At 42.4% G+C, this 18,129-nt stretch overlaps 1 protein-coding gene across 3 annotated transcripts in view; it reads right to left on the bottom strand.

Annotated features, from left to right (window-relative positions):
* The window catches only part of ttyh1 (tweety family member 1), a 75,121-nt gene extending 64,727 nt beyond the window's left edge, over positions 1-10,394 (bottom strand). For all 3 annotated transcript variants that reach the window (XM_060920518.1, XM_060920519.1, XM_060920520.1), the window contains exon 1: positions 9,946-10,394. The gene's annotated coding sequence lies outside the window, so the exon portion shown is untranslated. The remainder of the gene's footprint in view (positions 1-9,945) is intronic.
* Between the last annotated feature and the right edge of the window lie 7,735 nt (positions 10,395-18,129).

The following is an 18,129-nucleotide window of genomic DNA, read 5'->3' on the forward strand; positions in this document are numbered from 1 at the left end:
GTTTTTAACGGATATATTTTGGTCTGGACATACAGGTCATGTACAAGCTATTCTAAATCAGTTTAGCCTGAACCTCAAATGGTCAAGATGAAAACCACCCAAAACACATAATTTTATTAACATCAGTTAGATTCTCCATGTTGCACACAATTCAACTCTCCAGTTACAGAGAAATGCGCCGAAAATGTATTTCAGTAATAAGTGGTGCATCGCAGTCGTACTGTAGTTCATAAAATGTGAAAATTTCCTTTCTATGCCCTGCTGGAATTTTATCTTCTTTATACATATTTTGAGAAGTCGCACTGTTATCTGTGTGATGTACAGTATATGTATCTGCTAATAATCCCTTATACACATTAAAATTTCATGAAGTATTAAGGTACGTCAAGGTGAGTAAGGCAAGAACGATAATCATTATCGTGATTACAGCACGAACTGCAGGTACGACTAATCATTACGAAACTGAAATCTTGGTAAAGTACAAACTGTTCCGTGTTGCCCAAAACTTCCCCGAAGAAGAACAGCCACAGCAAATCAATATTTCATCTCTCCGGCTAAACCTTCTGGCGATGCTTACAACCTGCTATACAGGGTCAAAGAATGAGAGTCACACTATCCATCAACAGCTCAGCTACACCCTGCCTTTTCACAATAAAATTGAAGTACTCTTCCAGCCACTTCATGTGCACTACAACCCTGTGCAGAGGATGTTTGGAGAGGATGGAGGCAGTGCTGTTTCTAATGGAATAGCTGTCCCAGTCGCTGTACGTTAAAGGTAGACTACCTTTCAGATTTTTCAAGTTTAGGTCATAAAAATAATTTTCCCTGACACCTAAGTATTCTTGTTTAGTGTCCTGAATTTGAATCACAGACTTCCAATTTTATTATTTTTTTAAATAGAACAATTAATGAATCTAGGGTCTCGTGGCCCTAAATTCTCTGCTATTTTTTCCTGCTTCACCATGACACAATACAAGATACTATGTCATGCGTCACGTGGTGGGCTTTCCCCGTTCGTGCAAGGCATTGTGGGATACAAATTTGAAACAGGAGAGAAAAATGGAAGACGTGAGTGTGAGAATGAAATGTGAAAGACCGACTACAGTAACGGAAAGTGAGAAAAAAGACGTTACGTTGCGAAGGAAAGGAAACGCAGGACCAAACTAATAAATATCGGCGGTCAGCGAGCACCTCGGTGTGATCAGGTGTTCGTTTAGCGACAGAATGATGTAGCTGTCAGTGCACGGTCAAAGGTAAACCTGTAGATGGCAGCAATGCAAAACTGGATGCCAGCTGCCGTAAAACCGAAAAGAAGAAGAAGGTAAACCTGCGCATGCACACACGGACTTCCTCTGTCTGCTTGATGGCGCAAAGCATTATTTGCTAGGGAATCCCCTCAAATTAAATAACTTCCCAGCCACAGAATGGCCTGGGTTTTTTTTTTTTTTTTAGATATTATAGAAATAAACATATATCACAGTGACCAAATTTCAGAGGGAACTAAATTTCACTGATTTTATGAAATCGAAAGGCCGTCTAGCTTTAACCATTACCCTGGTCAAAAGGACTGACAGCTCCACAACCCTGCAAGAGGAACCCTTAGAGGCATGGTGGTGTGGCGGCACGGTGGTGTAGTGGTGAACACTGTCGCCTCACAACAAGAAGGTCCGGGTTCGAGCCCCGTGGCCAGCGAGGGCCTTTCTGTGTGGAGTTTGCATGTTCTCCCCATGTCTGCGTGGGTTTCCTCCGGGTGCTCCAGTTTCCCCCACAGTCCAAAGACATGCAGTTAGGTTAACGTGGGGTGGCCTTGGGCTGAAGTGCCCTTGAGCAAGGTACCTGACCCCTGACTGCTCCCTGGGCACTGTAGTATGGCTGCCCACTGCTCTGGGTGTGCGTGTTCACTGCTTCAGATGGGTTAAATGCAGAGGATGAATTTCACTGTGCTTGAACTGTGCATGTGATAAATAAAGGTTTCTTCTTCTTCTATATACAACCCTACCAACAGAGGGTTCCCTTTCAAAACAGGAATCCTGTTAGAACCCTTTGAAACATTCATTTTATCCTCATCTCATTATCTCTAGCCGCTTTATCCTGTTCTACAGGGTCGCAGGCAAGCTGGAGCCTATCCCAGCTGACTACGGGCGAAAGGCGGGGTACACCCTGGACAAGTCGCCAGGTCATCACAGGGCTGACACATAGACACAGACAACCATTCACACTCACATTCACACCTACGGTCAATTTAGAGTCACCAGTTAACCTAACCTGCATGTCTTTGGACTGTGGGGGAAACCGGAGCACCCGGAGGAAACCCACGCAGACACGGGGAGAACATGCAAACTCCACACAGAAAGGCCCTCGCCGGCCACGGGGCTCGAACCCGGACCTTCTTGCTGTGAGGCGACAGCACTAACCACTACACCACCGTGCCGCCCTGATTCATTTGTTTTAAAAAAAAAACATTTTTGAAAAATTAAGTATCCCAAAACTAATAACGGGCAAGAGAAAAGTCAGCTGGTCAAATATTTAACCTTTCTTCTTTCGGCTGCTCCCGTTAGGGGTCACCACAGTGGCTCTGTTCTTCATATTGGATTTGGCATAGGTTTTTACACCAGATGTCCTTCCTGGCGCAACCCTCCCCAATCTATCCAGGCTTGGGACTGACATTAAGTATGCACTGGCTTGTGCAACCCCAGCAGCTGGGTATTTTTACCCAATCTGCATGTCTTGGAACTGTGGAAGGAAACCGGAGCACCCGGAGGAAACCCATGCAGACACGGGGACAACATGCAAACTCCATGCAGAAAGGCCCCTGTCAGCCACTGGGCTCAAACCCAGAACCTTCTTGCTGTGAGGCGACCATCAATCTTTATTAACAACCAAAGCGCATTATCAAACTATGTAACCACTTAACTCATAGAGTTCACAGACTGACTGTGTAGTGGTGGAATTAGAGAGGAAACTTAAACATAGACAGTAAAACAGAAATCTAACTCCATTTATCAACAGCAGTCTACTTCAGAGTAATCTACTTCTACTACTGTTCACTGATGATTGTGTGCTCGTTGCCCACACAGAAGCCAACATCCAGAGTATCACAAACAGATTTGCAACTGCTGCCAGGCACTTTGGCTTAACTACTAGTCTAAAAATGACAGATGTCGTGCTGTAGCCGAGGCCTGCCTTGACCTACACCCCACCGATAGTGACCATTGAGGGGACAGCTCTGAAAGTGGTTGATAAGCTTTGCTACTTCGGTGGCATATTGTCACAGAATGCAATGATTGATGACGAGATCTCAGCTAGATTGGGTAAGGTGAGTGCTGCCTTCAGCAAACCGACACAGCGGCTGTGGAGCGATTTGTGGCATCAGACTCTCAACTAAGGTCCGCGTTTATTGACGTGTCGTGCTCTCCACCTTGCTCTACGACAGCGAGTCCTGGACGCCTGATAGGCACTGGATCAATTCCATCTTAGATGTCTCAGGAAGATAGCAAAGATCAACGAGAAGGATAAAATTCCTGACACAGAAGTACTTGAGCATTGTAAAATAACAGGGCATAGAATACCATATTATCCAATCTCAGCTCAGGTGGGCGGAACACACTGTCCGCATGGAAGAAACGCAAATCCCAAAACGTTTCCCTTTTGGTGAATTGAAGAAGGTCCAGAGAAACGGGGCGGACAAAGGAAAAGATATAAAGATGTTTTAAAAGCAAGCTTGAAATCTTACACCATAAATCCAGACACATGGGAGGCTTCAGCTGGAAACAGAACTCCATGATGTAAACTCTGCGTCTGCCTTCGAGGAAAACCGCATCCAACAGAAGAAGGATAAACATCGGCGCCAAAAGAATCTCATCCAGTCACAACCTATTGGAGCCACGGTGGCACAATGGAAATGTGACAACTGCAGGCGTATCTGTCTGTCTTGCATTGGTCTGACCAGCCACCAAAAAAACCACATAAGTAGCCAGTCATTCTACCAATTCTAGCTCTGCCTTCAGAGACAGCTCAATCCACCACTTCAGAGATTAACTTGCAACACAATATCCATCAGAATTTAAAAGTAGACGGCCTTTTGATTTCATAAAATCAGTGAAATTTAGTTCCGTATGAAATTTGGTCATTGTGATATATGTTTATCTCTGTAATATCTCAAAAACCCAGGCCATTCTGCAGCTGGGAAGTGATTTAATTTGAGGCGATTCCCTAGCAAATAATGTGCATGAAATCGCTCGCTTTGCGCAGTCAAGCAGACAGAGGAAGTCCGTGTGCGCATGCGCAGGTTTACCTTCGTCTTCTTCATCTTTTAGATTTTACGCAGCTGGCATCCACAGTGTTGCATTACTCCCATCTACAGGTTTACCTTTGACCACGCACTGACAGCTACATCATTCTGTCGCTAAACGAACACCTGATCACACCGAAGTGCTCGCTGACCGCCGATATTTATTAGTTTGGTCCTGCGTTTCCTTTCCTTCGCAACATAACGTCTTTTCTTCTCGCTTTCTGTTACTGCAGTCGGTCTTTCACGTTTCATCCGCACACTCACGTCCTCCATTTTTCTCTCCTGTTTCAAATTTGTATCCCACAATGCCTTGCGCGAATGGGGAAAGCCCACCACGTGACGCATGACGGAGTATCTTGTATTGCGTCATGGTGAAGCAGGAAAAAATAGCGGAGAATTTAGGGCCCCGTGACCGTAAATTCATTAATTGTTCTATTTAAAAAAATAATAAAGTTGGAAGTCTGTGATTCGAATTCGGTAGCTTTCGGTCCATTAAACAAAAATAATTGGCTGTCGGGAAAATTATTTTTATGACCTAAAGTTGAAAAATCTGAAAGGCAGTCTACCTTTAATTGCTTGTTTCTAAGAAATTCACTTATCAACATAAAGTCCAAGTTAATAATAATAATAATAATAATAATAATAATAATAATAAACTGTCAGATTGATTTTGGCTTGGAGGAGTGGCCCTGCCTCGCAACCTCACTCCTCTCCTACAAGGCTCATATCCCGAAAACCATGATGTCACAGAGCTCCAGTACCACCATCATCAACACAAACACTCGTGTGGCTTGATGTGATGCTTTCTGTCAGCTTGTTATCACAGTACTGTGCAACACATAATAGATAACGGAAGGTGGGTCCGGTCTCATGTGACAGAGCAAGAAAGCAAGCATTGTTACAAACCCAATCCTGGCACCGGTTCTACACGACATCATATTTCATATTTTCTCTCCATGATACTACTAATCTTATGCACTGTTTGTAGTCTTCCTCATAAAGCTGCATAACAATACATGTCACATCTGTGATGCACTGTTCGCTGTACTGCACATGTATTTCATTGCACCTTTTCACAATTAAATAACTTTTTTTTAAATTAAATTAAACAACTCTACAGGAGTGAACTGCACCTAAAACTGTAGCACGATATTAACAAATTCAACAGAATAATAACTGCTTCATGAACTCTCTTAAATCCTAATTGGCCCTCGTTAAAACCGTACTGAGAGTGTAATAAATTGAAATGCAGTCACTTAAACTGTAAGAATCAGTGCATGTTGTAATTATTCATACGACATTAACAATTTAAAATGCTCTTAGGCCTGCATCTGACTAATGATCTGGCAGGTCTTTATTTTAGTTACTCAATGAGGGGTTTCCTATGGTGCCTTTTGGAAGGCTTTCTCTAGCCTTCCAAAAATAAAAAATAAACAGTCTTCAATATTTTAGTACTACATGCTGGAACAAATGCACCATAACAGACCAGTCACGGTCATGATCCTGAGACATGCTTGTTACAGGACCCATGGCAGCAATGGTAATGTACAATTTTTTAAGGTTGTATAAAAACAATAACATCACTCGAAAGTGCATACTACTATACTGAATAGCATATCGGAATGGTATGGTACCTCTAACAACTAAAACCTTTGATATGAATTGAGGGTGTTTGCAGAGGCATGTGCTTTTGTTTGTGATGCTCCCTCCATGATTGATCTGTTCACCTCATTAGCTAATTAACAAGCCTTTTGAGAAATGAAAATGTCTGTTAGAACAGGGGAAACCAGTAAACTGTATACTTCAAACATTTCACTGTTAGATAAGAAAAAGATATTTGTGTTTTACGAAAGTCGGTGCCTTTATATTCACGCTTAAGGTTCTATATTTATGTTTATTGATTCATTATTCGTTCATTTTCAGTAAGCACTTTATCCTGGTCAGGATCATGGTGAATCCGAAGCCAATCTCAGGAACAGTTAGTCCATCACAAAGCACCATAAACGCATAAAGTACATTTGCGCACTCATTCATACCTAAGGGGAATACATAATTTGATTTTGGAAGGTTGGAGGAAACTGGAGAATCCTGGGAAACCCAAACTAACATGACGAGAGCATGAAAAACCCCATATAGACAGTCACCTGAGATCACGATTGAACACTGAGGTGGCAATGCTACCCAAATGTACCACTGTCCATCCATCCATCCATCCACCCATCCATTACCACTTATCCTGTGCAGGGATAAGCTGGAGCCTATCCCAGATGGTTATGAGCGAGAGGCGGGGGGTACACCCTGGACAAGTCGCCAAATCATCACAAGGCTGACACATAGATACAAACAACCATTCACACTCACATTCACACCTACGGTCAATTTAGAGCCACCGATTAGCCTAACCTGCATGCCTTTGGACTGTGGGGGAAACCGGAGCACCCAGAGGAAACCCATGTGGACACGGGGAGAACATGCAAACTCCGCACAGAAAGGCCCTCGCCAGCCACTGGGCTCGAACCCAGAACCTTCTTGCTGTGAGGCGACAGCGCTAACCACTACACCACCATATGTACCACTGTGCCACCCTTATTTACTGTATGATTCCATGATTAAATGTATTCAAAATGCATCAAATGGTCAATGTATGAAAATATTATCATAATGTGTTATATCCATTATGTTAAGAAAAATAATGGGCTGTAAATCTAATTGGAAAATCCGAGTTCGTATTGAACAAGTGACAGAACAGGGTTATTAAAGTGCAGTGCAAAAGTCTTAGGTACATGTAAAGAAATGCTGTCGACCATAAATGGTTTAAAAATAATGAAATTAAATGTTTCAACGTTAAAAAAATACTATAAACAGCAGTAAGCCATAATAAATGAAACAAAGTCGATATTTGGTGTGAGACGACCCTTTGCTTTAAAAAAATAGTAGTCTCAGGTACAATGAGTGCAGTTTGATAAGGAAATGAGCTGTAGGTTTTACTGAGCATCTTACAGAACCAGCCACAGTTCATCTGCACACTTTGACTGTCGCACTTGCTTCTTCATTTTGCACCAAAACCCAGCAGCCTTCATTATGTTTTCTGTTTTAATCTGAAAAGTGCTCTCTTATGTAATATGCTGCTCAGAAAAAAACAATATTTTTTTGTAACATTTAATTTTGTGCCGAAAAACGAACATTTGGAACTCTAAAATGTTTTTGTACTGACTCGATAATGTCGAAGTCATAAAATAGAAATCTATTACAAAGTTTGTATGAAAAAAGTAAAGTGCCTAAAACTTTTGCACAGCACTGTATGTTGTAAAATATAAGAGCTAATCATGCTCCCAGCGTATCATCAGCCAGGAGGATCAAGAAATTGTCAATCGTGGCTATCGTCAGAGTTGACAAACTAGGTGAGAAAATGCAAAAAAATTATGACACGCTAGACTTTTCGTTGGGGTGTCATGGGGTCCCAGCCTGAGATTATATCACACGACAAGGCCTGTTCCCGATGTTCATATTTAGGCCTGATGGTGGAAATTTGTCAACCATGACAAAATCATGTCAAAATCGGGCTGAATTGGTGTATTCTGATCCTGGTATAAGAGATGGTTGGGGGCATTTTTCAATTTGCATATGTATAGGATAAAAAGTGTAGGCTGTTTCTGTGTCCATTTCTGCATCAATATACACACCGCGAGTTGGCCTAGTGGTTAGCGTGTCTGCCTTTTGATCGGGAGATCGCAAGTTCTACTCCCAGTCGGGTCAGGTCCATAAGACCATCATAAAAATGGTACCTACTGCCATCTGGCAAGGCACGCTGCAGTACGGATGTGAGTGGGGAGTCAAACTCTCGCGGTTACCAGAAAGAAAGCACAACTTTATTCATCACACACTTGTGAAATTTCCTCTCTGCATTTAACCCATCTGAAGCAGTGAACACACACGTGGGCAATGAGCATACATACCTAGAGCAGTGGGCAACCATGCTAACAGCACCTGGGGAGCAGTTGGGAGTTCGGTGCCTCGCTCAAGGACACCTCAGCCAAAGACCGTCCCATATTAACCTAACCTGCATGGAAACCAGAGCATAGGGAGAAGATGCAAACTCTACACAGAAAGGCCCTTGCCGGCTGCGAACCCAGAACCTTCTTGCTGCGAGGCAACGGTGCTAACCACTACACCACTGTGCCGCCCAAAGGGCTAGCCCCCCACTGTAACCCTAGCTGTGTAATAGGCGAGAGGCTGAGGGCTACAGAAACGGAGATCGGTGCCACCCTATGCGCCACATGGTGTTGGAAGGACTTTGATTTGATATTATACACAAGGGGTTGCACAAGTGTCGCCTCACAGCAAGAAGGCCCTGGGTTCGAGCCCAGCGAGGGTCGAGTTTGCATGTTCTCTGCATGCGTTTCCTCCGGTTTCCCCCACAGTCCAAAGACATGCAGGTTTAGTTAACTGGTGGCTCTAAATTGACCGTAGGTGTGAATGTGAGTGTGAATGGTTGTTTGTCTCTGTGTCAGCCCTGTGATGACCTGGCGACTTGTCCAGGGTGTACCCCGCCTTTCGCCTATAGTCAGCTGGGGATAGGCTCCAGCTTGCCTGGAGAACAGGATAAGCGGCTAGACATAATGGATGGATGGATGGACGGATTATACACCGAAAAAACAGGATTGTTTGAATTCTGTGTTGAGTTGGGAGTCCCGAGGCTCCCATTCTATTCTGTGGACATTAGTATGTTTATTATTCAGTCCTGAAATGTAACTTTTAATAAATACATCAGTGCAAACATCATTTTTGCTGTGAGGCGACTGTGCTAACCACTACACCACTGTACCGCCCAAAGGACTAGCCCCCCACTGTAACCCTAGCTATGTAATAGGCGAGAGGCTGAGGGCTACAGAAACGGAGACCGGTGCCGCCCTATGCACCACATGGTGTTGGAAGGACTTTGATTTGATATTATACACAAGGGGCGGCACAAGTGTCGCCTCACAGCAAGAAGGCCCTGGGTTCGAGCCCAGCGAGGGTCGAGTTTGCATGTTCTCTGCATGCGTTTCCTCCGGTTTCCCCCACAGTCCAAAGACATGCAGGTTAGGTTAACTGGTGGCTCTAAATTGACCGTAGGTGTGAATGTGAGTGTGAATGGTTGTTTGTCTCTGTGTCAGCCCTGTGATGACCTGGCGACTTGTCCAGGGTGTACCCCGCCTCTCGCCTATAGTCAGCTGGGGATAGGCTCCAGCTTGCCTGGAGAACAGGATAAGCGGCTAGAGATAATGGATGGATGGATGGACGGATTATACACCGAAAAAACAGGATTGTTTGAATTCTGTGTTGAGTTGGGAGTCCCGAGGCTCCCGTTCTATTCTGTGGACATTAATATGTTTATTATTCAGTCCTGAAATGTAACTTTGAATAAATACATCAGTGCAAACATCATTCTGAACAGGTCAGTAGTGACTGTGTGAATAAAAGCAGCTCGGCTCGGTGTGGCTGAAACAGCTCCATGGGTTATGTGTTGAATCTGAATTTCATTCACACAGGAATGTCTCTGCTCTCTCCATCCAGGATTCTGCCTTCAAACAGGGAGGAAAAGCCTCAACGAACATCACTGATCACTCAATTACAGATGTACAAAAGGCAGTGTGGGATCATTATTTGCTTACCTTGAATTGTACTCTTGGAAGTTTCTCGTCGTCCCACGTCTCTGGTGTATTTGCGGTTAGATGGCACTCAGTGCGATGCCGTCCTGCTGGCCGCGCAGTCGCTTTGTTTGCCTTGTGAACTGAAACATTGTAACTGACAGCCGCCGCGGCTTTGATGAGGAAAGAAACAGCACGGTCAGGGTTCTAATCCCAGCTGGAGCAGACAGGCTACTCACACACTGATCAGAACACACACACAACGGTTAAAAAAAAAAAAAAAATGTGGTCCGAGTCTGCTCATAAAGTGCTCATTTGCAGTGACAAAATGACTGAGGAAGCTTTTAGTAGCTGGATATGAAGAAGGTCCTCAGAAACGCTTCAGTCCTCCAACACCAACTTCATCATCATGGCACTCTGCAGCATCCCGGATGGCGGCGAGATTCCCTCTGTAATCCCTTTACAATTTAAAAACACCGGGTTCAAAAACGCATTAAAAAAAACTAACTCTAAAACAAAAAGTCAAATGTGAGAAGAATGGATAGAAAGCTCAGGACAGCGTGAGAACGTGTTGAACTAAAGCTGGCATTTAGACTGTGTGCTTAGCTCCCTCAGAGATGTTAGAGGGAAAGAAAGGCAAGTGAAGTTGGACACACACACACACACACACACACTTTCTTGTACTACTATCTTTGTAGGGACACTCATTGACATGCTGCATTCCCAAACCCTTTGCCCTAACCTTACCCATCACAACTCAAAGCCTAACCCTTACTCTAACCCTAACCCAACCCTAATTCGAACCTGAACCCTAAAACTAAGTCTTGCCACTCAAACAGACCTTTGAATGGGGGGGGGTTTAGACCAATAGATCTCATCTCATCTCATTATCTCTAGCCGCTTTATCCTGTTCTACAGGGTCGCAGGCAAGCTGGAGCCTATCCCAGCTGACTACGGGCGAAAGGCAGGGTACACCCTGGACAAGTCGCCAGGTCATCACAGGGCTGACACATAGACACAGACAACCATTCACACTCACATTCACACCTACGGTCAATTTAGAGTCACCAGTTAACCTAACCTGCATGTCTTTGGACTGTGGGGGAAACCGGAGCACCCGGAGGAAACCCACGCGGACAACATGCAAACTCCACACAGAAAGGCCCTCGCCGGCCACGGGGCTCGAACCCAGGACCTTCTTGCTGTGAGGCGACAGCGCTAACCACTACACCACCGTGCCGCCCTATTTTATATGTGATTTCCAATTAATTCTATCATCTCTTGGTCTGGGCGGCACGGTGGTGTAGTGGTTAGCGCTGTCGCCTCACAGCAAGAAGGTCCGGGTACGAGCCCCGTGGCCGGCGAGGGCCTTTCTGTGCGGAGTTTGCATGTTCTCCCCGTGTCCGCGTGGGTTTCCTCCGGGTGCTCCGGTTTCCCCCACAGTCCAAAGACATGCAGGTTAGGTTAACTGGTGACTCTAAATTGACCGTAGGTGTGAATGTGAGTGTGAATGGTTGTCTGTGTCTATGTGTCAGCCCTGTGATGACCTGGCGACTTGTCCAGGGTGTACCCCGCCTTTCGCCCGTAGTCAGCTGGGATAGGCTCCAGCTTGCCTGCGACCCTGTAGAACAGGATAAAGCGGCTAGAGATAATGAGAATGAGATATAAAATACATACTAATGAAACTATCAAGAAGCATATCTGTGTTGAGTAAAGCTAAGCACGCCCTGGACTATAATTCACTCCGCATTCTTTACTGTTCCCTGGTTTTACCGTACTTAAATTACTGCTCAGTGGTGTGGGGAAATACATATAAATGTTCACTTCATGCAATAACTATACTTCAAAAAAGAGCTATAAGAATAATTCATAGTGCTGGTTACCGAGATCATACTAATTCACTATTCTTAAATTCAAAATGTTTAAAATTCAGGGATATTATAGAATATGGGCGGCATGGTGGTGTAGTGGTTAGCGCTGTCGCCTCACAGCAAGAAGGTCCGGGTTCGAGCCCCGGGGCCGGCGAGGGCCTTTCTGTGCGGAGTTTGCATGTTCTCCCTGTGTGCGCGTGGGTTTCCTCCGGGTGCTCCGGTTTCCCCCACAGTCCAAAGACATGCAGGTTAGGTTAACTGGTGACTCTAAATTGACCGTAGGTGTGAATGTGAGTGTGAATGGTCGTCTGTGTCTATGTGTCAGCCCTGTGATGACCTGGCGACTTGTCCAGGGTGTACCCCGCCTTTCGCCCGTAGTCAGCTGGGATAGGCTCCAGCTTGCCTGCGACCCTGTAGAACAGGATAAAGCGGCTAGAGATAATGAGAATGAGATATAAAATACATACTAATGAAACTATCAAGAAGCATATCTGTGTTGAGTAAAGCTAAGCACGCCCTGGACTATAATTCACTCCGCATTCTTTACTGTTCCCTGGTTTTACCGTACTTAAATTACTGCTCAGTGGTGTGGGGAAATACATATAAATGTTCACTTCATGCAATAACTATACTTCAAAAAAGAGCTATAAGAATAATTCATAGTGCTGGTTACCGAGATCATACTAATTCACTATTCTTAAATTCAAAATGTTTAAAATTCAGGGATATTATAGAATATGGGCGGCATGGTGGTGTAGTGGTTAGCGCTGTCGCCTCACAGCAAGAAGGTCCGGGTTCGAGCCCCGGGGCCGGCGAGGGCCTTTCTGTGCGGAGTTTGCATGTTCTCCCTGTGTGCGCGTGGGTTTCCTCCGGGTGCTCCGGTTTCCCCCACAGTCCAAAGACATGCAGGTTAGGTTAACTGGTGACTCTAAATTGACCGTAGGTGTGAATGTGAGTGTGAATGGTCGTCTGTGTCTATGTGTCAGCCCTGTGATGACCTGGCGACTTGTCCAGGGTGTACCCCGCCTTTCGCCCGTAGTCAGCTGGGATAGGCTCCAGCTTGCCTGCGACCCTGTAGAACAGGATAAAGCGGCTAGAGATAATGAGATGAGATGAGATTATAGAATATAAAACTGCCTTAGTAATGTACAAAGTAAGGAATTATAAAGTACCAAGGAATATCCAAATAATGTTCTCGGATAGAGAGGGGGGCTATTATTTTAGGGGGAAATTGAAATTTAAAATTCGCAGTGCTAGGACAACGTTAAAAATGTTCAGTATCTCTATTTGTGGAGTAAAGCTATGGAACAGTTTGAATGTGGAGCTCATGAAATGTACAACTATAAACCAGTTCAAAAAAAGGTATAAGGAACAGATCTTTACGAGGTATAGGGAGGAGGAATTACAATAACATGCTATTGATAATATAAGTGTATATATGTGGGTATGAGTACATACGGATATATTATATAAAAAGTGAGTATTTGTATATGTATGTATGTATGTATGTATGTATGTATGTATAGTGCATAACTGTATATAATATATAAGCATAATATGCATAATTATGATATGGGTGTCTGTGTACGTATGGATGTGTATAGTTATAGGTAGGTGTATATGTATGTACTGTATGTATTGTATGTGTGTATATATGCATAGCATAAGTATTTCTATATATATGATTTGATTTGGGCGATATTATACCATGTTAGTATGTCTTGGTATGTTGGTATGGGGTTTTTTTTTGTTGATTTTGCTTTCTTTTGTACAACCCCGATTCCAAAAAAGTTGGGACAAAGTACAAATTGTAAATAAAAACAGAATGCAATTATGTGGAAGTTTCAAAATTCCATATTTTATTCAGAATAGAACATAGATGACATATCAAATGTTTAAACTGAGAAAATGTATCATTTAAAGAGAAAAATTAGGTGATTTTAAATTTCATGACAACAACACATCTCAAAAAAGTTGGGACAAGGCCATGTTTACCACTGTGAGACATCCCCTTTTCTCTTTACAACAGTCTGTAAATGTCTGGGGACTGAGGAGACAAGTTGCTCAAGTTTAGGGATAGGAATGTTAACCCATTCTTGTCTAATGTAGGATTCTAGTTGCTCAACTGTCTTAGGTCTTTTTTGTCGTATCTTCCGTTTTATGATGCGACAAATGTTTTCTATGGGTGAAAGATCTGGACTGCAGGCTGGCCAGTTCAGTACCCGGACCCTTCTTCTACGCAGCCATGATGCTGTAATTGATGCAGTATGTGGTTTGGCCTTGTCATGTTGGAAAATGCAAGGTCTTCCCTGAAAGAGACGTCGTCTGGATGGGAGCATATGTTGCTCTAGAACCTGGATATACCTTTCAGCATCGATGGTGTCTTTCCAGATGTGTAAGCTGCCCATGCCACACGCACTAATGCAACCCCATACCATCAGAGATGCAGGCTTCTGAACTGAGCGCTGATAACAACTTGGGTCGTCCTTCTCCTCTTTAGCCCGAATGACACAACGTCCCTGATTTCCATAAAGAACTTCAAATTTTGATTCGTCTGACCACAGAACAGTTTTCCACTTTGCCACAGTCCATTTTAAATGAGCCTTGGCCCAGAGAAGACGTCTGCGCTTCTGGATCATGTTTAGATACGGCTTCTTCTTTGAAATATAGAGTTTTAGCTGGCAACGGCGGATGGCACAGTGAATTGCGTTCACAGATAATGTTCTCTGGAAATATTCCTGAGTCCATTTTGTGATTTCCAATACAGAAGCATGCCTGTATGTGATGCAGTGTCATCTAAGGGCCCAAAGATCACGGGCACCCAGTATGGTTTTCCGGCCTTGACCCTTACGCACAGAGATTCTTCCAGATTCTATGAATCTTTTGATGATATTATGCACTGTAGATGATGATATGTTCAAACTCTTTGCAATTTTACACTGTTGAACTCCTTTCTGATATTGCTCCACTATTTGTCGGCGCAGAATTAGGGGGATTGGTGATCCTCTTCCCATCTTTACTTCTGAGAGCCGCTGCTACTCCAAGATGCTCTTTTTATACCCAGTCATGTTAATGACCTATTGCCAATTGACCTAATGAGTTGCAATTTGGTCCTCCAGCTGTTCCTTTTTTGTACCTTTAACTTTTCCAGCCTCTTATTGCCCCTGTCCCAACTTTTTTGAGATCTGTTGCTGTCATGAAATTTCCAATGAGCCAATATTTGGCATGAAATTTCAAAATGTCTCACTTTTGACATTTGATATGTTGTCTATGTTCTATTGTGAATACAATATCAGTTTTTGAGATTTGTAAATTATTGCATTCCGTTTTTATTTACAATTTGTACTTTGTCCCAACTTTTTTGGAATCGGGGTTGTATATATAGTTTATTATGGTGGAAAGTGACGTTTGATTAGCGGTGGTATAGAGGGTTAGGATTTGATAAGTTATTTACTTCTTCTTAATCCTTTCCAAACATTATTATGTTATTGCCTTGTGGCTACTCTATTCTGTTTATGACAATGTTTTGATGATTACATTTTTTATTTTATTTTTTTGTTGTTGTTTGTTTTATATCTTCTTTACTGTTCAGAATCAATCAATCAATCAATCAATCAATCAATCAATCAATCAATCAATCAATCACCATGCTGCCCTATGTACACTACCGTTCAAAAGTTTGGGGTCACTTTGAAATGTGCTCATTTTTGAAAGAAAAGCACTGTTCTTTTCAATGAAGATCACTTTAAACTAATCAGAAATCCACTCTATACATTGCTAATGTGGTAAATGACTATTCTAGCTGCAAATGTCTGGTTTTTGGTGCAATATCTCCATAGGTGTATAGAGGCCCATTTCCAGCAACTCTCACTCCAGTGTTCTAATGGTACAATGTGTTTGCTCATTGCCTCAGAAGGCTAATGGATAATTAGAAAACCCTTGTACAATCATGTTAGCACAGCTGAAAACAGTTTAGCTCTTTAGAGAAGCTATAAAACTGACCTTCCTTTGAGCAGATTGAGTTTCTGGAGCATCACATTTGTGGGGTCGATTAAATGCTCAAAATGGCCAGAAAAATGTCTTGACTATATTTTCTATTCATTTTACAACTTATGGTGGTAAATAAAAGTGTGACTTTTCATGGAAAATACAAAATTGTCTGGGTGACCCCAAACTTTTGAACGGTAGTGTATCTAAGTATGGAAATACCAATATTTGGCCAACTGAAAAATGCTAACCCCCCTGTACATACCCTCTGAAGTTAATAACCCCTCCAAATAGTCAAAAACGGCCTTTTTCACTAATATAAGCATTCCTTAATGGAAATAACTCTTAAATATAACATCAAAAAATCACAGTAATAACATTTATTTCTCACAAAAAGAGTTGTTAGAAACCCTCATTTTGTCTCTGTTTACGGCTTTGAATCAGAGTAACAAATTCTCCATAGAGTTTCAAGATATGCTTCTTTATATGTCTGGTGTGGATGGTGTATAAGTCACAAAATAATCAGTGCTCTTGAACAAGTTCTGCCAGCAACTGAGCAGCAGCATCCCTGGATCTCTGTGCTTGACCAGTACGCTTCGGCCGCAGCAGATAGAGCATATTCTGAATGATGTCCTTCCCTGTTGGAAGCATCCCAGAAGGGAACTCAGCCTGCTCTATGTACTCTACTACACCTCGTATCTTCTTAGCTTTTGACCATGTTGCAACAGAAGCTATTATTTACCTGCAAGAATACAAATAATGACTATTTAATACATTGGGAGATATAATTCAGATATGAATCATTTGTGCATACTGGTTCTTAAAACTAAATTAGTAACCTTAAGTAATGATCCTCTGTGCTTAAAAATAGTTCATATTTGAAGTATTACTGAAGAATGTGACATTCATCAATAACTTTAAAACTTGCTGAAAAAGAGCAGAATTACCATATGTTTAATTTACTTGAATGTAAGGTTACTTACCACTAAGCTTATTACCTTAAAATAATGATCATCTGCACTGAAAATGTTGTAGTCGTACCTAGTGGCATACCTCAAGAGGTTCGCATTCATTGATAACTTTAAAACACATTAAAAAAAGCAGCATTCTAATATCAAACAGCACTGTAATGTATTTTGTCATATTGTAAGAATGGAAACTTTCAGAGGGTATGTACAGGGGGTTAGCAAGGTTCAACATAATAAAATTTGACATTTTCCCACATAGATGGACCATCTCCATATTTCTAGGGGGGTAAAACATGGAAAAGTCAAAATTCTTAAAATACCCCCCCCCCCCCCCCCCCCACACACACACACACACACACACTTTGAAGAAGTGAGGACCAGCCACTCACTTCCCAAAAATATCCTAACTTTGTTGGTGAAAAACATATGCCGGTCCTCAATATGTAGCAAGTACAAGTAAACACACACACACAGTCTTACTATCCTTGTGAGGACCTTCCACTGACATAATTATTATTGCAGTTAATTAACGCTATGCCTAACCCTAACCCAACCCTAATTCTAACCTGAACCCTAAAACTAAGTCTTGCCACTCAAACAAAAATAAAATTGAATTTATTAAATTTATAGAGCGCATAATTTATAAAAATATTCTTATGTGCTTTACAAGATATAAAAGTATTTAGGAAAAAAGCCTAAAATCCGATTTACATGTTTATAATAAATAATGTTCTTTAAATAAAAAAGTCTTTAATTTAGATTTGAAAATGTTCACGTCGCCTGAATTCCTTATATCAAGGAGAAGGCTATTCCAAACTTTTGGGCCAGCAACCGCAAAAGATCTATCACCAAATATTTTACACTTGGTTCGAGGAACAGTGAGAAGATGTTGTCCATCACTCCGCAGTTCATAGTGGTTAGCTCGCTTCCTTTCCAACATTCCACATATGTAGGATGGAGCAGAGCCTTGAAGAGCTTTGAAAACAATCAGTGCGATCTTGAACTTGAAAAAGTGAGGACCAGCCACTCACGTCCCAAAAATATCCTAGCTTTGTCGGTGAAAAACATATATAGGTTTTCAATATGTAGCAAGAACAAGTAAACACACACACAGTCTTACTATCCTTGTGAGGACCTTCCACTGGCATAATTATTATTGCAGTTAATTAACGCTGTGCCTAACCCTAACCCAACCCTAATTCTAACCTGAACCCTAAAACTAAGTCTTGCCACACAAACAGACCTTTGAAGAAGTGAGGACCAGCCACTCACTTCCCAAAAATATCCTAACTTTGTTGGTGAAAAACGTATACCGGTTCTCAATATGTAGCAAGTACAAGTAAACACACACACACACACACACACACACACACACACACACA

The sequence above is a fragment of the Neoarius graeffei genome, chromosome 5, assembly GCF_027579695.1.
Source record: "Neoarius graeffei isolate fNeoGra1 chromosome 5, fNeoGra1.pri, whole genome shotgun sequence".
Classification (NCBI taxonomy): domain Eukaryota; kingdom Metazoa; phylum Chordata; class Actinopteri; order Siluriformes; family Ariidae; genus Neoarius; species Neoarius graeffei.